Source organism: Falco biarmicus, chromosome 8, assembly GCF_023638135.1.
Source record: "Falco biarmicus isolate bFalBia1 chromosome 8, bFalBia1.pri, whole genome shotgun sequence".
NCBI classification, from domain to species: domain Eukaryota; kingdom Metazoa; phylum Chordata; class Aves; order Falconiformes; family Falconidae; genus Falco; species Falco biarmicus.
Genome location: NC_079295.1, coordinates 41966543 through 41990079, shown reverse-complemented (window position 1 = coordinate 41990079; position 23537 = coordinate 41966543).

Here is a 23537-nt window from a genome sequence, read left to right as displayed (position 1 = left end):
TAGATGGGCCAGCTGGGAACGGGTAGGGGTCAATGTTCAGAGAGTTTGATGATAATTTTTTTAATGCTTGCCTTTTCTGAGTCAATTTCTTTTGGTAGCTCTCATGGCAGGATCAGATAACCATTTTCCAAGATTTATGTGACCAAATTAGTGATGTATATTTACTGATGACCACAAATTCCCTATGTCCTTGAGGTGCGGCAGTTTTAAGGGAACAAACCACAAGCAATAAGTTTTCAGGCTCTCGCTCTACCTGAAGCCATGAATATCTCCCCAAAGTCAGGAGGAGATCGCTGTGCCTATCTGAGGGTAAAACCCTATGTAGATCTATTTTGTGTTTTGTGAGTACAGTCATCATTTCTGTTTTATTCACTGTCTGTCTTAAAGTGTCTTAAAGCTGTGAACACCCAAGTTAGACAGTTACTTAAGTAAAAAACATTTTTTCTTTAGTACAGATTTGTGAGCCCAAGCTCACAGGCACCTGGTGAGACTTTTGAAAGCATCAAACACCGAATTTCCCATTAGTACACCTTCAAGGAAATTTGCCCTTCTTCCCTGCATCTTCACCAAAGACATTTCAAGCCACCTCTGATTCCCATCTCTGTTTTCCATCTCTGCGCTGGATTTTCCTTGTTTTACCAGACCTGAGGCTGAGCAGTTTTCGTACGGATAATCACCGCGATGTAACGCTCAAGTGGAAGGAAGGATGTCATGCCTGTTATATCCTTTTATTTTTCTCCTGATTGTCTTGTCTGGAAGGGCTGACTGTGGTCTCAAGTCTGGTTTTGGTCCAGGAAGTGACGTCTCAGCTGGAACAAGACCTAAAATGGGCTTCCCCAGTCGATGGGGATCATTTCATGGGTTGGCAATTGTGGCTGCGGAGTCAGAGCGCGGCTGCTTGCACTGCTTGCCTGGAACGAGTTAGGGGTGCAGCAGGAAGAGAGTGAACTGGGGCAACCACCAAGTCCCAACTGCATTTCTGTGTCCCTTAATGATGACATTAAGTTCAGGTCAGTAGGTTTCTTAGCTGGAACGGCCACTCCAGTAAAGCGCTTAGAAAAGAGTCAAGCAGGATGCTTGGGTTTTGATGACAGAGGTAGATTAAAAGCATGAAGAAATCCATTTTGAAGAGAGAAAACCAAAAAAGGAGTATCCCACCCCTGGGAGAGGAGGGGGAGACCACCCCAAACTGCCTAAGAGGTGTTGGAGGTCTGCAGGCACATCAGGCAGTCGGAGGCTCAGTCTTAAGCCCGTGTGGTTGTTGCTATTATCTGCTGTGTGTCTTTCCATGTGCATTACAAAGTGAAATAAGCTGGAATTTCCCCAGAAGGTCACAGCTCTACTTACTGGTATCTGCATGGGGACATCCCTGTTACAGTCTATCATTCTGTGCAAGAGGAGAACTGGACACCATTGCTCTCAGCTGGTGCTTTCTGGGCGGTCATCTCAAAGCACGATGTGATTTTTTAAAGCCTTTGGCATCAGACAGAAAAGCAGGGCATATCTGTTCCATACTTACACCTGGGAAAGTTGAGACGTGTAGAGATTAAACAAATTTCTCATCCTCAGTCAGGAAACGCGTTGGTATGATGATGCACCAAGATGTATTTTTGTGCTACATGTCTCAGGAGTGAACTCTGGGATTTAGGGCATCCTTTCCCTGGAGCAAAGCCCTGTACACCGAATTGCGTGGAGAAAAGAGGATTTCACCTTTGCAGTGGCTAAATTTAACCTTCAGGTGGAAAAGAACACCAGCTTCTTGTCTGAGGTGGATTTATCTTGAGTAACCACATCTAACCCAGGTTTTCACTTAGTTTCAGTTCAAACATCACTATGAAAAATATGTGTGTATACACAGAAGGTATTTGCATAGTGTTTAATTTTAGATTTAACTTAACAGAGAAAAAAAAAAAGACAAGAAGGGGAAGGGAAAGACATGCCTGAACCTGCTGCACCTCTTAATAAGATTTAGTGAGATCAATATGTTGATACAATATTCTCTGGCCTTTCCTGGAACAAATACTCAGAAGAAAGTGGGGCACGGACGGCTGAGGGCTTTTCATGCCTTCAGATTGCTGCTGCAGAATTAGCAGAAATTTCCATTCTGGAAAAAAGATCAAGTTTAGGTTTTCAGTTAATGAGAACCTGGCATATTCCAGAATTTCATATCCTTGCTGGGGTGATAAACTTGCAATTCCCTCTCTCTGATGCAGCATTTGCTCGTTCTAAGGGATTATTCTCATTTTTCTGCATTTGATATGAGTGCAATCAGGATCAGGCACCTTTGGCTTGACTCGTCGCTAGGGTGGTGGCTCAGGGTCTGGTGTGGGCTGCGGAGGTTAAACACCAGAAAGGGTGGGTGTTGCCGAAAAATGTCCGGGAGGCTTCCAGTGCCAAAGCTATCCTGACACTGCTACAGCAACTGAAAGATGAATTCGACCCAGAAAGCAACACTCTTCTTGGATTCCTAGCAATGTTCTTTGTTGAGCACATACACTTGGAAAAGACTTTTCAAAATATTTACTTTCAAATATTTTTAACTATGCTATAGTGTTTTACAAAAAAAAGCTAAATTTATCCCTCCGTGGCTGTTTTGCAGTACAGGCTGACTCAGAGTTTGCTAATACAAGCTGAGTCTGCACTGCTGCTGGGTTGTGTTTTATGGAGGCTTAGCTCTTACCTGATCTGTATGCTCCTGCTGAAGATGGAGACGTTATTAGCTATCCTTGCCAATACTTTTTTTCAAATGCATTTCATCAAAACCGTTTTAGATGCAATAAATAATGCAATTTACATGAAATTTGATTAAGAAACTACCATTTTTGGAGTCTAGTAGAAGACAGGACTGAAGGAGGGTGTTGCTGGTGTTGCTCATTTGTTATTATTGTTGGTACTTACAGGCTGGATTGTGAAAAACAGATTTTTAACCTGGAAAATTCTATTTCTGGGGCTCAGCCCCAGACAGAGCAATGCCTCTGTCTTTCCCAGGAGCCCACTGCTGTGCCGCCTCCCAAGCCCCTTGCTCGGTGCTTCTGACCTAGTAGAAATAATTGTTCTCACAAGAGAATACAGCAGCTTTCAAAGCATGCTGGAAACTTTAGGACTGGGAATGCTAAAAAAAAATACATAATTTACTCTAATGCTACGGATTTTAATGTGGGCATATGACAATTTGGCAAACCACACTCATTTTGACAATGGATGCATTTTGTCAAGCTAAAAGAAATAGCCATAAAATATACCTGGTACTTCACTGTAAGCCAAATATAACCTCAGCACTGGAGGAGATTAAAAAACAGAGAGCAGTAAGAGCGAGGTCCAAAAAGCAGGAATTCTCTGCTAGCAGTACAAGTGATCTACTTTGCTGGAAGTCAGTTGAAATGGAGATTGTTTGAACACACAGTCTCTGTGCACTTGTTAGGACATTATTTGCACCTTTCTGCCCACACTGTTGCACTGCCTTGTGGCAGAAAATCGGTGAAACCTCATTTTTCCTTGAGTTGGAGCCCACGGCTGTAAGTGATCAAAAAGTAAGTTTCTCAAAAGAGAAAACCTAATTCAGGCACTCCTGCCCAAAACTAAGATCTGAATCTCAAGCAATCTGCAGTCTGCGGCTTCAGTCCCTTCACATTTGCTGTAACAAAAACTGTCTGATAAAAAGAACAAATAAACTTGTTAATAGAGATGTCTGGGGTCACTGCACTTAGTTAGTTCCAACATGTTACTGCAACACATGTTTAAGGTCCAGCACGGATCCATCCAGCAGCTGGGATGAGGCGCTTTGCCGAGAGCGATGGATCCCTCCATTTTTTCTTGTACCTAAATCCAGATTAAATTCAACAAAACTTAAGAAATTACATCTGACATAGGAAGAAAAGGATACAGGAAAAAGCTAGGTAGAAATTTAATTTTTAAAAGGGATATAACATAGAGAAATAGGTATATCACACCCCACCGTTACAGACCATTGTCTGGCCCAAGGGCTAAGTCAGCATCAGGTTAGCAGGGTGAGACCATGCAGCAGGCAATACCCACAGAGGTCTCAGGGGTTTTATCCCACCATCCCTTTTCCAGTTTGTCCTTTCTCATCTGGAACCAGCCTTTTTCATAGCGGGCTCAGACCCAGAGCCCGATGGTTCGCCCATGGTGACAAAGTGGTTCCCAGGGCAGTGGGACAGAAAACAACTTCACAGCATCAACCTACCACAACGTGAGCAATCCCCAGGGAGCTGGTGGTGGAAAGCCGAGCAGAAACCCATGATTTCTCTAGTGCTTTCACATCAGTTAGCTTTTACCCAACATTATGAAGCTATTGCATTCTTTCCCTTTATTTTCTTCCTTTGATTAGTCCGTGTCCCACCACTGCTCCTGTCTCCAGTTGCCATCTGTGAGCAATCTACATTCCCAGCCTCATCATTAATTTGTGTCATTTCTTGAAAACAGTGCAATCGTATACTCGTGGTAAGTATTTCATTCTGATTCAGGAGAGCTTAAAATGCCTCCATGTGTGCCTGCCTGCACCAGCTGAGTGTCACCAGACCAGAGCCCTGGCTTGTTTTTATGGCTTGCATGAAACATCCCCTGCCTCACGCTCCCCACGAGCCACAGACACTTTGCAAGCACCCAAGCTATGCCCAGTTTTTCAGTTCTTTTTCCCCCCCACATATGGTAATAATTTTTCATGGAAAAAAAAAAAAAAAGTATGTCAATGACATTTTCTACAGAACAAAAATAAAAGAAATAATTTTCTTTGGGAAGTTCTCTTTTTGGAAAGAAAACAATGCTTTCAAAACTTGTATTTTAAAAACTTTCATTGCTCATGTAAGTCTGAAAATATTTGGCTGTATTTCAAGTGCAATGAAAACAGTTTTTGAAACATCCAGATTTACAGTAAAACAGATATTGCAGCCTTCAGACAGTTCTGGATCCAGAAGGTCCTTGGAAGTATTTGGGACAATCCACCCCCAGGACACTGAGCTGCTGTTTTGCCACTTCAGTAGCAAAACAGGGACATTTTTTGGACACTTCTTTGCCCCGAAACCATGGGGTTTGCTAAACACGTGAGAACAACTGCTCCACCAAATACAACCCCACCTCCATGGCAGGATCTTGGACCCCAAGGGAAATAAACGCAGGGGAAGGCCTCTCCTCAGCCTATAACTTGAAGAATCAAATGTTAGGCTGATTTTACTGAAGGGTCATTCCTGTAGTGAGATTCCAGCCTCCATGTACACAACGGGACATGGGACAACATCTAAGGAAGACCTCACTCGAAGAGCACTCAATATCCACCTTGCTGTGACAGGTACCACCAGCCTCTGCATCCCTCCTGCCTGAGAAATTCACATACAGCAGAGACAAAGGGGCGTGCTGCTGCCTTTGACACACATCCATATGTGCCACATGCCGATCACGTTAACATAATTAACTTAATTTGACAAACTGCATCAAGCAACAGGCGTGGTTGTCTCGGAGCCTATTCGCTCTGTATGGTGACTACTCCCCAAACCATCAACATGACAGAAGAACTGTGTCTAATTAACACTTTCTTAATACCTCAACAAATAACAAACCTGCTGCTGGGAAAAATAGTTTCACACTTCCTTATCAAATTAGGGCAAAATCACTCCTAATGAGCTAAAATCAATTAGTGCGACACCAAAATGAATGTATTTATGCTGTCAGCAAGAGCTATTTGCATAACAGTTTGCAAGGGCAGGGAAGATGCTGTAGCTTCTCCAGTGCTGCTAATGAGGAGCTGCTGCGGGAAGGTGCTACCAGAGAGAAAATTGTTTTATGCAACCTCCACACTGCACCAGCTGGGACCCAGGGCCAGAAGCATCATAGGGGAAGGTGCAGGATTTTGTACTCCAAAGGACCCAGAAGCCCAGGTAGATGGGGTGCAGGGGTGCACCCTCCCTGCAGCCCTGGGATGGCCCCTCCGCCACCAGGGCGTGCCCTGCCCACACCGGTGACCGCCACGAGCTTTCTGGCACCACCACCACCTTCCCCATGCACCACGGTGCTGATGGGGGACCTGGTTCTTCCCTCATTTACCCAGAGAAGTAAATACCTCTTCAATGCCTCTTCCGCCTACACAAAGACGAATAAACAGCTGAAAATGGTACACAGCAAGACAAAAATGCCTTCATGAAAATCATCCGTAGTTTTTTGTTGTTGTTAAAACCTATAATCAAATTAGAGGACTGCTTCATGAACAAACAGAATGGAGACAGACAGCAATTGATTTTAATAATTTATTTATTTATTTTTTACAGCTACGTAAAACATCTTGTTGCAGTTCTGGCATCTAAAAATGCATTCTTGACCTTGGAGTTAATTGCTTCGAAGCTGTGCTTGTGACTAATGCCTACGTGCCCATGTGTCTCTGCCTGTTGCTATCTCAATGCCATTATAGTCACACGTGTAGAAATACATACACAAGAGGAAGAATGACACACTACGGACTGAAATAACAGCGTGTAAGCTGGTGTAGCTGAAGTCTTTACTAAGATGCTTGCAGCAAAGTATCTTCTGCACTTAGGCTATCGTACAGGCAATAGTTGGATGGATAAATAACTCATCTGTGGCTTCCCCCATCAGAAGAAAGGATGCACGAGTGGAACATGAGTCCACAAAAATAAATGTAAAGAGAGGAAAAGGCAGGGAGGGACCAAGAGGAGAGCAGGGGCAAGTGTGTTTTAGGAGAGGAGGCTGAAAGTTGATGGCACACCTGGCCAGGAAGAGCAATCACCAGGGGATGGTGCTGCTTCCCCTTGCAAGGAATCACAGAAGGGTTTGGGTTGGAAGGGACGGTAAAAATCATCAAATTCCAACCCCCTGCCATGGGCAGGGACACCTCCCACTAGACCCGGTCACTCCAAGCTCCCTCCAACCTGGCTTTACAAGACTTTACAAAGACTGAGTTACTCTAAGTCCTTCTGGTCTTCTGCTGAAAGATTTTGGGGAAGGCTACAGTGGGAGGTAGGTTGGGGCAGCTCTGGTCAGCTCTCTGCAAGTATGGGCACAGGGAAGGTCTGATGCAACATGCAGTGGGAAAGGAAGAACCAGGTTCATTTTCAACTCCTCTTAGCATATACCTGCATGTAGCTAACAGCTGTGAGAACTACTCTCTTTTCAACACATTTTCTTCTTTAAAAATAGAAATGGTCAAGTCTGTAGCTTGGGAAAACAGTCAATACAAGACAGGACATTTCCCTTGTAAAATAAAAACAAATTTTCAAACATGTGGGCAGGATGATGCTCTCTAATGATCCTGAGCTTTTCATATTCTCAATATGTTTTCTTAGGACAAAAGTATTGGTATTCATACAAACCTGTTAGGCACTATATTTTCCACACTTCTAGAATCACTCTTCATTGCTGGTTTCATTGTACTTGGTCTATTAAACAGGTGTGTGCATTGAGGAGTATTTTAATCTTAAAAAACTGAAGCAAACAGTCCCCATTTATTTCATGTCCTTGGAAAACATTTGTAGCAAACATGAAAAGATACATCTGCATGGGCAGCTTTGGAAAACCACTGGGATTCTAGCTGAACCCACACCCAAAGAAGAAGCATTACCCAGTCGGGTTAAAGCCTCGGGCTGCTGCAAGGTGCTGGTGGGTCCTGCCCATCGCCCCCGGGCTGGGGAGTGGATCAGGAATAATACAGTGTCTGCTGGAGTCCTTCTGCTTTGGATATGGCCAAAGCGGACATGGCAATTCCTGTCCTTACAACTTTGTGTGATGCTGTGCCCAGAGCATGCATGGGTCACCCAGCTGATTATCTGCTCATTAATTGACATGGGCCTGCAGCAACACTAGTGAGTTGCAGTTGCAGCATCCCCTAAAAAACACATTGGAGGTCATACCAGAGATATTTCTCCAGGAATTTCTTCTTTTCATCTTGAACCGCTCATATCTTTTGGGAATATCCATTTTTACACTTACTTTCTGTAGTTTTCTCAGCAAACAGAGCAAAGACTTCATTTTACCCACCGTAGGGTTTCCATGAGCATGGCTGCTGCCGCGGGGTCTGCCCAGGACCACGTAAGCCCCAGGCGATCCCGGCGTGCCGGGACTGCAGCCTGTCCACTTAACATAGCTTCACGCATTCCCCATCATCCTACATCACCGCCCGCCGCCCCACCAGTGACTTCAGCTGCCTTGTAGGAGCCCCACCACTGAAGATGGCAAATCCTCCCCGCTTGCAGAAAGCACATCAATCACGTGGGAAGCATGCAGGTAATGGGCAGCATGGGATGGCTCCTTGGCTCTCACCCAGCAAACTGCGGGGGGCGTCGAGGGGAAGTCGTAATATTTTAACATTTTGTTCTAGATACACTCTGCTGGGGTCTAAGGCACAAAGCATGAATCTGTTTCTTATCTTTGCTTTTTATCTGACAGCCACAGGGAAAGCATTTACTAACGCAACCAATGCACTCAGAAAAGTTTTAAACAGACTTTCTGGCTTTCTGAAGAAAACAAAGACTTTGTCACGGATTATCGTTACTGGTTATTATCAGTAGAATTTTTTGGACAAAGAGGACTGTATCTGTGGCTGGGATTTCTTGGCCAGAGCCACAGGCACAGGCACCAGAAAGTGCATGCTAGGGAAGGTGCACATCCCGGTCCATGACACATCTGGAGACTTTTGGACAAGTGCAGAAAATTCTCTAAATCTTCACAGACAAAATTTCCAGATGGAAAAGGAGACACTATTTGTCCAAGAAAACAAAAATCAGTGGTAGCTGATTGTAGAATCTTATGCAAAATAAAGAAAATTTGATGGAAACAGATCTTTCACATCACTCCACGGTCTGTTGAAAGCTGTTTTCACTCTGAACAAAAAAAATGTTCTCATATTATATCTGGGTCTAATGTATAATTTTTACATTACAACCGGGATCTTTGAAAGATCATCTGAAATAAGGTTGCAATGTAATCTCCCAGAAAGGATGGGAGGCTGCAAGGTCAACGCGTAAATGAGATGGGAGCATATAAGCAGCTAATGAAGCAAGCAAATATTGGTGAGAAAGGGAAGAAAATAAATTCCTGAAGGACTGAAACCAGACTGTTGCTCAGATACATGAGCTTCTGTACAGGCAGGAGAAAACGTGGGTACAAGGTGGACCCTGGGAGTGAGGGACACCCAGGCCACGCAGGGCATCTCCCACGCCTGGGACATGCCCATCTCTTGGGGCATCCTGGAAAAGCCCATCAGGTACTTCTCAGCAGGTTTTAGACACCTTCAAAATTATTTCACTTTATACGTGGAAAAATTGGCAGGGGCAAGCTCCTCAGCTTGTGCAAATGAGCTCCCAAGGACCCACCCAGGGCAGGATAAATAGCGGAAAAGACGATGCTGCCGGAGCCAACGTGGCATTAACGATACTGAGCAGCTCCTGCAGCAGAGGCACTACCTGCCACAGTAATTAGTGCAGGGCAAGCACTTTGCATTCCTGTAGATGCAGTCATTCTTCAAATGAGTAATTTATACAGGCACAATAAACTATATCACGTATAATTTCTCACCCGTCATTGCCTGAGGGGAGTACACGAGCCTGGTTTACAAGGAGGTGCTGCACAGACACCATGTGGTGGGCAGTGAGTAACAGATATTTTTTATTTTTTAAGGTTTTCAATCTTTACATAGTTCTACAAGGCAGTGAAAACACCCTTGCAAAACCAAACGCCCTGTGCATCGCACCCTCACAGTGTGTGGGGATACAGGAGATGTTCAGCAGCTGCTGCTGGAAGGTGGTTTGTAAAACCTTGCAGATGTTTTGCTGGATGCTTACCCTGCACCGAGCCAGGACGTGCTGGAGCACACGCATGCTGGATGGGTTCACCCTGGCACTGTGCAGAAGTTTTATGCTCTCGTGTGCATCCCTTCCTCAAGGGATGCTCCAGGAGCACTCCTGGACCTGTTGCAGTCAGGTTTATTCTACACAACTAATCCCATATTTATTGTCTGACCTTCCAGTTGTTCTTAGGGTTGTTCAAAAAATCTGAATGCCCGGTACATGATGCACAAAAGCCAAATTTGAACATCAGATTTTGAAACTCAGGTTAGGATCCATGTCTCGTTGTGAGCCTGTGATGTACAACAGCAGCTGTGGCTACAATAGGAAGGGACCATGGACTCACAAAGTGCCCAGAAATTAATCTGATGTGACCAGTCTCAGCCCTGGAGGGTAGAAGGAGGAAAAACAAACACTGTTGCAACTCTACACCCCAGCCATCTCAGTTCTAAGGGGGAGACTGTTTTTCTTGCCAGCTCAGAAGGAAAAATGAGGCAGTACAAATGGCACGGCCCAAAGCATGAGGACATGGAGAGCCCAAGTCAGAAGCCAAGTCACAGTAACTAGCTTATATGTTTAATATTACCCAGTAAAATCTGCTTGCCATCTTGATAGCCTCAGAGAGGTGTTCCATTTTTTATGCTGATGTGCATTCAGCAGGAGACCAACAGAACAAAGGAAAATGTTTTCTTTTGATGAGGTTTCTGCTTCTCCAACCTCTTGGGAAACACAGCAACAAAGCTTCTTTAAGATGTTGCAATCTTGCATCACGTTGAAATGTCATGGACTACCACAAGACAAATATATCTTTTGTGCAACTTAAATGGCAATCAGGGAGCTATTTTTTCTGATTAATATACGGAAAGTTGGCGGTCACAGCAGGGGACTGATGAGGCTAATCCGTCAATGTCCTTGATAGTGGTATGCTTGATTGCTCCAAGCCAGTGGAAGTGCATAATGACGAGGAAAGGCAGTGATCAGAACTGGGGGTACACCATCCCTTCTGTTCGAGTCACTTGGATGTTTGCACCTCAGCTGACACTACGTGAGATATTTGGATGGGCTCTCAAGAGGGCACTGCTAATGAAATTAGGAGCAGGAGGGGATATCTACATTCATGGGAGATCAGACACAGTTGAGAAACATCAGAGATTAAATTTAGGATACTTGTGTGCCTTAGGTAAAGGCTCTCTGCATGAGCAGAGGTGGACCCAAAGAATCTGAAAACTTGAATACCTCTCACATGAACTTGTCCTTTCAGTGCTTCTGCAGCAGGTACCTGTCACGACCAAGGAAGCGTAATTTAATGTATAAATGACCATCTCTGCTGCCCTTTTATCAGGGAATTTGTACCCTCAGCAGGGAGCAGGAGAGGGGGTTTGAAGGGTTGCCACTGACCACCCTTCCCTCTTACACTCTGTGGCACCAGCTGCTCGTGGTCCCAGGAGGGTCCTGCCCCAAGCAGCCGGAGCACTGCAGTTTGCTGCCTCAGCAAGAGAGATTAACCACCAGCTGAGGGCCAAACTTGCATTTTCTTCTCCATCCCTTGAAGCCAGACTCACCTTTGCCTGGGTACAGGTATTGACAGTGGGAGCTATGGGTGTTTAACACGCACAGGTCGGCGGGCAGGGAGCCTGCAATGCATCATGCTGCAGTTGCCCACTGCATCCCTGCTGAGAAATGAGAAATTTCGTGGCTTATTGAACACTGCAAACAGTCACAGCAGATAAAACAGCCGCAAACTATGTAATTTTTTTTTTTTTTTGGGGGGGGGGGGGGGTTGTTACACCTTGAGAGATTCCCATTGTGCCACAGCCTACAAAGCCACACTTGCGTTCCTCCTCCCGAAACACAGCCGGCTCGGTGCTCTGAGCTGAGTTACACAGGAAAGCCTCCCGTGCCCACAGAGAGGACTGCAGCACAGCCCTCCACCTCCTGCAGCTCCTCTCACCTTCTGAAAGCCAAGCACCTCTCTGCACTGGCAGCAATTCAACAGCCCCGTGTTTGATAGCCGACCGCACACTGTTAGTGGTGGTTATACCACCGATGGTGGCATCTTCCACTGGGGCAGCTGGAGGAGGGTCTTCCCATTTAGCATTTCATTTTGAAAGCTGGGCACATCTCCCCAGTGCTCACAGGCTGGTCTGCCTGCTGGGGGGGGCTTCTCCAGGTGTCACGCAGGGATTGGAGCTGGGGTTTCCTAAACCTATACCAGTACGCAACACATAGGACGGACACATCCATGTTACTTCCCAGAGGACAGACAGAAGGAATCATAACAAAAATAGAGCTATTCCTAATTTTTGCCCTTTATGGCGTAAAATCTTCCTTGATGAATAGCCTCAGCTCTGCTTTACCTTCTGACTCCAAAGGGTAGCTCAGGCGTGTCCAGACGATGCTCTCTTTTATGGGCTGGTAACCTAGGGAGGAGCAGCTGGATTTGAACCATCTTCTCCGTACCTTGGTGTGACTGCCCTCCTCCGGAGGCACATCACCTGCAAAGTACATACATCAAAAGCCCCACCAAGGTGTTAAGGATTATTTCCCACTATATTAATTTTTATTCTAAATGCTGTAAACACACAAATGCAGAAAGTCTTAGACCTAGATAATGAGCTGAAATGGCTTTGGCTACGATGGGTAGAACTTACTATTATCTGAAATAATACGCAGCCAGTGGTAACAACAGTGCAACTAACACTCATGCAATTCCATCTCATTTTTCCTTTGGGAAACAAAATGTTCCTAGATTCAGACACCCCTCCTGCCCTGGCACATGGAAGGGTGGGAAGGGGTTGCAGCAGGTACCAGTGACCCCGACACATGTTACACAGCTCGGCTGCCATTTCAAGCTGATTTTTCAGTGTTGCATTGAAACCATGCAATTTGGCTCAGCCTTCCAGCAACTAGATTGCATGAATGCTATCGGGCATCATCTCCTTTCTTCCATCCCTTAGCACCATTGACTTTGCAGCATGTCTGGTTGCAATGACTACTGCCAAGGAAGAGAAGCTGCAGCCATGTGCCACAAGTGCTGGGAAAGCCTTGGGGTGGCACAGGGTCTGCTGTGGCACCCAGCCCAGGACAGGGCACACATCCAGCACCAGTTTGCACAGGCAGGGTGGGACACTGGCTGCAGAAGATCACTCACCATCTGCTCATATGCTGGCGTAGAGCAATTCAAAGGGAGCTACAAATTTGTAATGACCTGAATATTTCAATGCCGGTACATTTCTAATTAGTATGGGCTAATTTACTTTTAGATCTTTTCCTCTCCTGTAAAGCTCACCCTGCTTTGCCAGACAAATGGTCATTTTTCTGAAATACCTTTCTTCCCCTTGGATTGCAAACCAACTAGTTCTAGGGCTCAGCCTCCAGCAGACTGCAACCCTGCCACCTTAAGATAGCTTCGGAAAACTGCAGGCTTCTGCTGGCAAAACCAGCCCTGAAACCATGGTGTGTGCTCCTTCATCCACCACCCTCCACCCTCCATCCTCCACCCTCCATCCTTCCTCTTCCATCCTCCATCCTTCACCCTCCATCCTTCCTCTTCCATCCTCCATACTTCATCTTCCATCCCCCATCCTCCACCTCCTATCTTTCATCTTCCATCCTCCACCCTCCATCCTTCATCTTCCATCCTCCGCCCGCCATACTCTACCCTCCACCTTCCATCCTCCTCCACCCTCCATCCTCTACCCTCCACCCTTCAACTTCCACCTTCTATCCTTTACCCTCTATCCTCTACCCTCCATCCTTCATCTTCCATCCTCCACGCTCCACCCTCCACCTTCACAACTTTCCTGAAGCACAGAGCAGGAGAGTGAGTCACACATGGTGGATGCCTCCTTCATGCATGTGATGCTGCACACCCTTGACCTGTTACCTGCTGTAGATCCTGGCATGCGGTTGTTAGACTTGGTTTTCCACTGCTGCGAACTTGGGGGGATCTTTCCAAAACCACCCTAAACAGAAGAATTTAACTTCATGCTGGAGGAGCATCCCTCCAAAATACACCCAGCCCTGTTCCTGCACACCTGGAAGATGGCAGACACTTTTCCTCCAGGACTCTAAGTGGTGGCTGCGCTCGGTGGAGGGGACCTGGTCCTTTCAGTGCCATCCCAGTATACCATCAGTGGGTAACACCACCTGCAACCATGCTACAAATCAGGACTCAATGGGACAGACTTGATGCAAACAACCGGTCAGCTCAGATGCTGAGAGAGAAAAAATGCAATTCCAGTGGCCCTGTGGGAAGTCGTGTGCCCCTTCCTAGACCCCAAAGGCTGCAGGAAAACCACCTCCCTTCAAACATTGCTGAGAGCAGATAAAATGGATGGATTTTACCCTGCAGGCATGCACGGGCTGCTGCAATGGCTGGGGTGGACAGTCAGAAACTCACTTGGCCATTGTCATCACTGTTCCTAAGCCCTTTGACAAATTAGTGGCCCACATCTTCATTTTATCCATCAGCTTTAATGCAGTGACCCTGATTATCAATGGAATATCCGGCCTTATTTTCAGCTTATTTCACAGGGGGAATAATAGATCAAAGACAAGAAATGGAGTAGGACAGAAGTGAATGAAACTGCTGCCCTGACATTCCTCCATGGGCAGGAGGAAGGTGTCCCCACAGCACAGAGCATCTCGTGGCTACCACGGTCCTTGCTCTGAGCTCAGCGCACATGGGAACTACCCAACATCCCCATGCTGGGCCCCCAGAGGGACCCCAGGCTGAGCACTCAGCCTCAGAAATATTGGTACGAAAATCAGAAATACAGGCAGAGCCAGCAGGAAAAGCACATGGCCACCTCTCGGACAGCCCCTGGGGAGGCTTGTACTGCAAGGAAACCAAAATCCTACCCAGTCCCTCCTGCAGACACATTTCTCAGTGCTGGTTTATTCCTCCTGTGCAGCTCAGAAGCACGATCCTTGGTGCATGAGCATCCCTGCACCAGGAGAAATCACCCGCCGGCAGCACGGGAAGGAAAGCTTTCTCCTGAAAAACCCCGCTGGTGTGTCCCCCGGCAGCTCACCTCCGCAGCTGGCAGTGTCCTCAGAGTTTAAAGCTGAAATATAATAAAACAGTCGTAATAGCTCTGTAGACCATAAATATGAGCCTACAGAGCCACAATTAAGCATATGACCCATCAGAAAATATTTAATGCTTGACACAGGTTTTCCTTCTCAGCCCCATTAGATAAAGAGATACTGGTGGGAAAATCCAGGGAGGCTGTTGCTGGAGTTCAGCAAGAGGGCTAATGAGACTGCAAACAATGTTCCTTTTAGGCCCTGGGCTTCAGGAGTCCCAAATTCCCAACGTTAGAGCTAAAACATTTTAAATTACTTCCCAAGTCCCAGCCCTGAAGTCTGTTTACATTTTGGAGAGCAGCCAAGAGGTAGCTTAACGTGGGTAACAAATCCGTGCTGAAACAGGATGCCTTCCCGGCGGGACTGCCCCGGGTTATCACTGGGGCTCCAGCCCTCACCCCTGAGCTAACGGGGGGCTCTTTCAACACCCAAACCTGGTCAGCTGTTCATCCTCGGCAGTGATAAATGCACGCACAGCCATGCAGCCCCCACCCCAGCCCCCATGCATGGTGATAGGAAGGATGCTGGGCACCAGGAAGCGATGCAGCAAGGGCTGACTGATGCCAAAATACAGCTGTGCTCCTGGGAAGTCCCTGCTTCTGCAGGGGGAAATCTAACACAAGTTTTAGGTTGAGTTGGTTGGGTCTTTTTCTGTGAAGGTGGTGAAACGTGACTGCATTGAGAGCTAACAATAACAACTTCTACCTGGAAGGAGGCTGCAGCCAGGGGGGTCGGGCTCTGCTCCCAATTAACAAGTGACAGGACAAGAGGGAACAGCCCCAAGTTGCACCAGGGCAGGTTCAGACGGGGTATTAGGGAAAATTTCTTCACTTCAGTGAAGTACTGGTTTGTCCAGTACTGGAACAGGCTGCCTAGGGAGGCGGTGGTGTCCCCATCCCTGGAGGGATTTAAAAGACCTGGTGGGCTTGACAGTGCTGGGCTTACCGTTGGACTCTTATGATCTTAAGGGTCTTTACCAACCTAAATGATTCTATGATTCTCATCTAAGCATGGAGATACTTCAGAAAAAGAAGAGAAAATCCAGTTCAAAAAAATAGAAAAAAGTCTCACCCATCTCACAATTCGGGCTGATGGAGTTCCTTCCAGTTTTTCCAATTTTCTTGTGCGTGTTTGAGGGAGGAGAGCTGTTTCTCACAAATCTTATCAGATCTCCCAGACTTAAATAATGGTCACAACCCATGCCATTTCTTCCATAGGTTTTGATGCCTCTGCAATTTGCATTTCCTTCTGACATATGGAGGTTTATATGTTTTCAATAAAACATCTTACACATTATCTTCGTGCAGAAGCAGTGCTCCAGCATTTACGTACCATGGCAATAGAGTCTAACCAGTCATGCAGTGTTTTCCAACAGGAGCTGGCGCCATGTTCACCATTGTTTTTCATACTTCACTGTAGCCTTGGCTGACTTTGGTGCCAAAGTTTGAATATTTCCCAGTTTTCTGGGAAATTCAAAGTTTGTAGCTCTGTAGTTGCTGTGTGAGGCTATGAGTTTGCATCCCTACGTTTGCATGGATGTACTACTACTTGTCAGGGTACCTGTAGTATAAAAAAGAGGCTTCTTCCAGACCTGATATGTTCCAGCCTTTTCACTTATGTATTCTGCATGTATTAAATAAGGTATTTATTTGTCAGATGCTCTTGTCTTGCTTGTTTTCCAACAATGTTTCTCTGAATGTTTTAAGCTCTTTATACATGAGAGGATTTATACATTTGTTGCTCAAAGTGCTCATCAAAGATGTCAAGGTATTTTCTCAGATGTATTTAAAAAATAAAATCTATATAGAAAGTATATAGGTACATTTCCAGAGTCTCAGGTGGAACTTGGACAGCAAAATGTACCTGTTGGCAGCCGAACATCACGCTGGGGCTAGACAACTCAGAGTGTGATATGGTACAGTATGAAATACCTACCCTCGGACACGAAGCTGATACAGCAATCTGAAATCTCATATTTATAAAGAATTAAGCCATCTAATTCATCCTTGCTGTCAGTGAAGATTTGCTTCTTATATTTTTTAGTACGTCCTCCAGTGTACCATTAAACAATACAATTAATCGGGGCTGTACGCAAGGATATCATAGAACCTGTGTTGAGACATCCAGAAGCAAGAAAGATTTCTTCCTTCCCTCACGTTTATTGATACGAGACCAGCTTCTAAACAGCAGGTCGAGGAGTTCCACCTGTCCTACCAGCTCACCATCCATGGAGATGGACACCTTCCAGTTTGGAGCCCAGAACTGCATTTATGCCCCAGCTCATTTCAGATGTAAGGCTTCTTTGGGGACCACCGCAAACAGGAGAAAGATTCCTGTTGTGATTCTTTCTTCTGGCATCACTTTATACCCATCTGAATGTCTAAGATGACCTTCAGACTCTCTGAACTTTTCCCTGGGGAGCAGGATGAAGAGGCATTTGCATGCCCAGCCCTTTTTCCCTGACATTTGCTGGCATGTAGATAGAGCTTCGTTAGTTCTACGCTATCTATTTGATCTTAGGATTTTTATCCTTGGCTTTGATTACCCAATAACACTGGAAATTATTTTGAAGGCTACAAGGGGGTTCTTCATAAATAAGAAATCTGCCACCTGACCCTCATTATTCTCCCGTTCCTTCTGCAGCGCTTCATTTTACATACGCGGAACATGAGTGAAAATACAAAGGGGAAAAAACCATAAGACACGATGTCACACAGGCTAATACACACGCCTGCTTCAGCTTTCATGTACGGGAACGCCAGTAGCCCTCAGATGTCTACAGCAGCTTTGCATGCCGAGTTGTTATAGCACGCTGGCGTGATCAATAGCACCATTAATCTTTCATATGCTGCCTTCTTCCATACCCACTCCACAATTAAAAACTCAAAGAAAAAAAACCCAACAAAAAAAAACTGAAAAAAACCCTAACAAAACAACCAACAACCAACCAACCCAGCAGTGGGTACGTTGGGAAGGTTTTGGTGGAGCTGGCAGCAGCTCTGCCTGCAACTGCGCCGGGGACAGCACAGGATGAGCAAATGACATATTAGTGCGCTAACAGCAGCAACTACTGTATATCGTGCTCTTTAGGTATTATTATAAGTGTTATTTTAGAGATGTGCTGTCCTCAGCTAGATCCCCATCTCCCCGAGGAGACCGCTGGAAGCTGAAGGGAAATGCACCAAGCAGAAATGACTTTATTTAATGATCTTAAGACTTGATGACAAAGCACAGTATGCGGAAGAAGGAAGAAAAGGGCAGGGTCATGACACTAAAGCAAAAAGGATGAGAGAAAACAAGCCTGGGATCTTGCAGGAGAAACAAAGCCAGGGAAATATGGGCTATTTTGATGGAAAGTTTTTTCAAATAAAATAAACCAACAGCTAAGTTCTTACTTAACTGCCAAGCTCTCCTCTGACAACTTCCAAATCAAAAGCCAATTAGAAAATAAAAGAACCCTTCATGTTTTTGAGGCGGGAACTTCCCCGAGTTACAGGTATGGCAGGCAGACGTTGCGAGCCCCATCCGTCTGGCGAGCGCTCCTGGGAAGCTGAACCAGCAAGGATGCTCCAAGCAGGAACAGCATTTCCAGCCAGTAGCAACAAGAGAGAAAGGCAGGGTTAATGCACTTTAACTACTAAGATTCACAGTCTGTGAAGGCTTAAATTATACCCACCATAAAGCCAGGTGGGGGGTAACACCTCGCATGGGGCTGTGGCTGTGATTTATGTTCCCTGATGCTGCCCCAGATGGAGCTTTGTGCTGGCTGGGCTCTCGCTTTCCTGCTGGTCTGAAAAAATGGGAGGGAAAAATCATTTCAAGTTCATTCACTCCTTCATGGTTAATGTGAAATTAAATTTTTTTCCTGTGAAAATGAAATAGTTCCATCATGGCTCCTTGTTGGCATTTTAGGATTAAAGTAGGCAAATGAAATGCTGTCTTGAAATCAAATATCAGAACGATGGACTTGGGAAATGCTGAAGTGAACTTTAGAGGCTTTTTTTCCAGCCCCAAAAACATCTTGGCAAGTTACAGAAGACTGTGCAAATAACACAGACAGATCTGATTTTGCATTTTCTCTGAGGAGGAAGTATTTGACCAAGAAATTGCATGCAGCTCCACTTGGGAAGAGGCAAAGACCATGGTTCAAAGCTGAGTAAAAGTACTTTGCTTTGCTGCAAAGTGGCTTCCTACTCCTGCAAGGCAATAAAATGGGAAAATAAATATCACGTACAGGGGAAAAAAGGAACCATAACAAACACCAAAATTCAGCCTCATTTTTTTTGCAGTGGAAACGGTTACGGCAGTTCTGCCCAAGCTGCTGTATGGATTGGCTTCAAAATGGAGAAAAGATGCCTCTGTGGACCAAAGGAAGTCCCAGATGGCTCCTGTCCCCACCACCACACCGGCCTTTGCATCCCCACAACCCGCCTCCCTTCCCGCAGTGCCTGCAGAGACATGCACTTTGCATACACGCCAACAATCGGTATCTGCCTGCTGGAAACACCAGCTGCCTTTGCCTTTGCTGCATTGGGCGATAAATGTTTGTAAATAGCAGAAGCTGCAGTAAAATGAACATCCTATGTACAGCAACACTTCATGGCAAAGAATTCATCATTAGGACTTTGGAGAGGTTTGGATTAATTAATTTGAAACGCGGTACAAAAAGACGTGAATGCAGGATGCTGCTACGAATCAAGATGGGCTGGTTTGCAGGATGGAGTAAGAACATTTAGAGGAACAAGCGCAAGGCTGCTAGGAGGGAGAGAGCCTTGTCTACAAATATACCAAGGGCTGGATGGATTTGCATGGAGCTGTGACATTACTGTGGCACTTAGGAAAAGACTAACAACATCCAAGGGCACCGTTCCTGGCTCAGGGCTTCAGCTGGATGGCTAAGACAGGAGCAAGAGGAGCAATTTTAGCTCACGCTAAAATTATTATTATTTGCAATTGGCTGCATTTGGCATGGAGCTTTTAAACCTTATTTCCTATTGTTGTGAGGTCCCTGGCTGGGCTGTTTCAGATGCATGGCTGTATCGATCTGCCTGCACTGACCCTCTCCCGACGCTCCACCAGACAAAAGGGCTCATTTCACGCCCAGCTGGATTCGCTTTGGGGATGGCATTCCGAAATGGGCTCCCTGGGGATCGCCACGCACTGCTCAAATGGTATTTCTGTGAAAATAAAATGATTCACAATATATTTAGTGATCAAACCTGGGAAAGAGCTACAATCTATCTTGGGCTTTTATTTTAAAAGGGGGGATTAAACAGCTTTGGAAATCCTACTGGAAAATCCTATGGCAGTATTAAACAGGAGGATAACTCCCACCCTCAGCCAGCCAGGGCAGACTGGAGGCTGGATGGGAGAAATACGGATCAGGTTCTTTGTCCATGTGAGCCACGTGGGGCAAGATGCTTTGGAAACGATCAGATAACAGAAGTGATTTAATTTGCTTTCCTAGGAAAGAAAATAGTCTGGCAGAGCTCGCCAGCCCACAGCCAGGAGGAGCCTGGCTAGCAAGGTTGGGGTGGAGCAAGCCCACCTCCCAGTGCCACAGCCCCCAGCGTGTTATTGCCTCATGTCTTCAGCCAGGCTTAGCACACACAGCTGGAAATTCTAACAAATTCACAGCCTTAAGGAAAGTTCTCCTGCTCAGCGCATCATTTCTGCTCCAGCACCTGCTGCCTCACCCACAGGGTGTACGCTCAGCACTGAACCACTTCTCCATGCCCACGCTGGGGCTGTGAACCCTCCTGCTCTCAGAAATGCCTGTCCCCCGTGGGCAGAGGCTGTAGGCACCCCCCCATAGCCCTGCAAAGCCTGGCTCCATCCCCATCACCTCTGCTGCTGGAGAGGTGACTTGGAAACACAGGGGCTGCAGGCAAGCCAGCGCCGCCTTTGCAAAAAAATATATTTGCAATAGAAACGTACCCTGGCAAATGCAAGATAAAGGTGCTCTCAGGACATTTTTTTGTATTTTTTTTGCTTCAAACACAAAGCCCCTGTGTTAACTACACAAAGCTGTGAGGGGCCATGGCAGACCTTTGCAGTGTCCATCCTTCGCAGCAGCCCGCGTAGCCCCTGCACACCCCACCATCCAAGGTCGACCCACAGCATACGGTTGAGTGAAATGAAAACTCTTCCTGAAAATGTCAACAGAAAAAACAAAGCGGGAAAGACGTTATCAGCACTGACATAAATGAGAGATTATCGCACTTCTGCGGCAATAACCTAAAGATAAAGGCAAAAATTCAAAGCAAGCTGATAGTTTGTGTTGCTGCAGGAGAACCCATACTGAATAAATTCATCTTCGGCAATGACATATGAAGCGAGGCATGACCTCCAGACTATCCGAGTGCTTACAACAACACAAGGACACTGATGAATTTGAAGCAGACGTCACTTTGACATATGAGAAAATCCAACGGATTCTGATTACAATATCCCGTGAAGCCATAATTAAGGCCTTTATGGCAACAAAGGAAATTGGATTACATTATTTCAGTGCTAAACAGCCAGAAGATTGCAGGAAAGCCAAGAGTATAGAGTGTAACAAGCCATAGATGTCTACGACAGAAAACAAAGACATGGGCAATTGCAGGATATTTTTCAGCAGTCTTGTGTTTTTCGAAATGATATAGGACAAACCCACAAGTGGCAGCAGAGAAAATCATACGCTTATTTTTGCCTGTTCTCTTCATACTCTGTTTTTCATAGGTAATGCGTGTTACGTAAATCAGAGGAATTCTAAATGCAGTCCACACGTATTCTCATTTCCTTCAGTGCCTTCACAGTAAGAACTAAGTTTTCCATCACAGCTTGATTTAAGTGAATACATCATCTGTACCGCCACACAGGTGAGAAACGCTGAAAATCCCTGATACACACCACAATTGCCTGAACTCTCCAGCCTTTAAAACACCAAACTCTGTAAGAACCAGAACCACCTGAATTAAAATCACAAGTGAAAAGCAAGCATGGGTGAGCTCTATCAAACTTTGCATTAGTTTAAACCCCTTTCCACTGCATTAATAACAAATGGAGTTTGTGTGACTGGGGGAGCATGTGAGAACCTGCCCATGCCTCCTCTTCACTGCCTTCCTCCATCAAGCACAGCAGTATCTGCTCCCACCTCTCCATCATTTCAAAGAAGGTGGTTCATGGTCAGCACTTCTCAGTTTTGGTTTGCACTGGTCCAAAAGAGCAGTGATTTGGCTCTCATCAAGATGTCCTTGCCTGTGTATTTCCTTGCTCTGAATGCAAATCCAAAACCCAGAGCAAAGCTCAGCCAAACCCGCTGATTTTCCTTGGTTCTTTGTCAAAGCTTTGTCAAACGTCACCAACGTTTTGTCAAAAATTCCTCCCAATCCTTGTCAAAATGTTGGCTGATTTTAGCATAAGACGTTAAATTACAAAATGATCTCAAAGTAGCCAAACTGTGTAAAACTGTACTGAGGCCCCTTTTTCATAACAGAGCAACTGTGCAAGAGTTACGTTTTACATAATTTGGTGTCACCACACTTCCATCTGTCTTTAAAAAAAGCATATTTTATTTTTCCACCACAGCCCCTTGGCACAGGTGACCACATTATCGTGTGTCCCCCACACCCGGCATCCAGCTGTGCCTGTTGAGGAACATGGACACTGGAGGCATTGCAACGTGTCCTCACCACAGTTCAGCTACAAATCTCAGATACTTAAAGTAAATAAAACTATGTATTCTCAAGCTAGAGAATAAAAGTAATCTTACTCTTCAGTTATATGATAGATTTACTGTGCACTTCATAAAACATGAATACCATTTGTTTTAATAAAGGGAAACCCACCGGGAGTTGGCTTCATCTCAGCTCTCATTGTTTGTGGGGCGCATTTTGCTAGGTTTCTCAGCTGATGGTACATCAGTCATATCCCATCAGATCACAGACAAAGGCACTGGCGTTCAGAAATATTGTTTTTTCTAGTATTCTCTATCCTCTCATACCTTTTCATAAAAAATATGAATGTGTCAAAGACTTTCCAGATTTATATTGATTTGCAACACATCATAAACATTTCATCTTCTTCACTTCTCTTCACTGAGCAAAAAGAGCCGTGAAAAATTTCATTCCTAATTTGGTTTTTTTTTTTTCTCAACTGATTTAGCAAATATTCAGGTGAATGTCCAGGTCAGAAATAATGTCTGAAACACCTTATCAAAGATACATGAATTTTATCAGATTAATTCAGTGGACGGTCCTATCACGTGCAGATTTCAAGACAGACTCTATCTTGGTGTGTTCCTTTGTTTGCTTTTCTAAATGGGTCTTGGACAAAGAGAGAGGTTGTATCTGTGTGGGGCAGGGGGAGAAAGTGTGCAAAGCCCCTCCAAGCCCTCCGAGGTGCTGTCTCCTCTGCTCCTGCAGGACCCACCGGCCTCTTGCTGTTCCTCCCCAGCGCTGCACCTCCTGGGTCTCAGCAAAAATTAACTGCAAGTCTGTTCTTTCCACTTATTTCCTTCTGTGGAGCATAAATTCAGAGATGAATTAAAAATTAGCAGAAGAAGAGTGTTTGTTTGGGAAGGAATGAAATTATATATGAATTCTGGCTGAATTCAGCAAATTCAGAAATAGCAGAATGTTTCCTCCTTCATTTCAA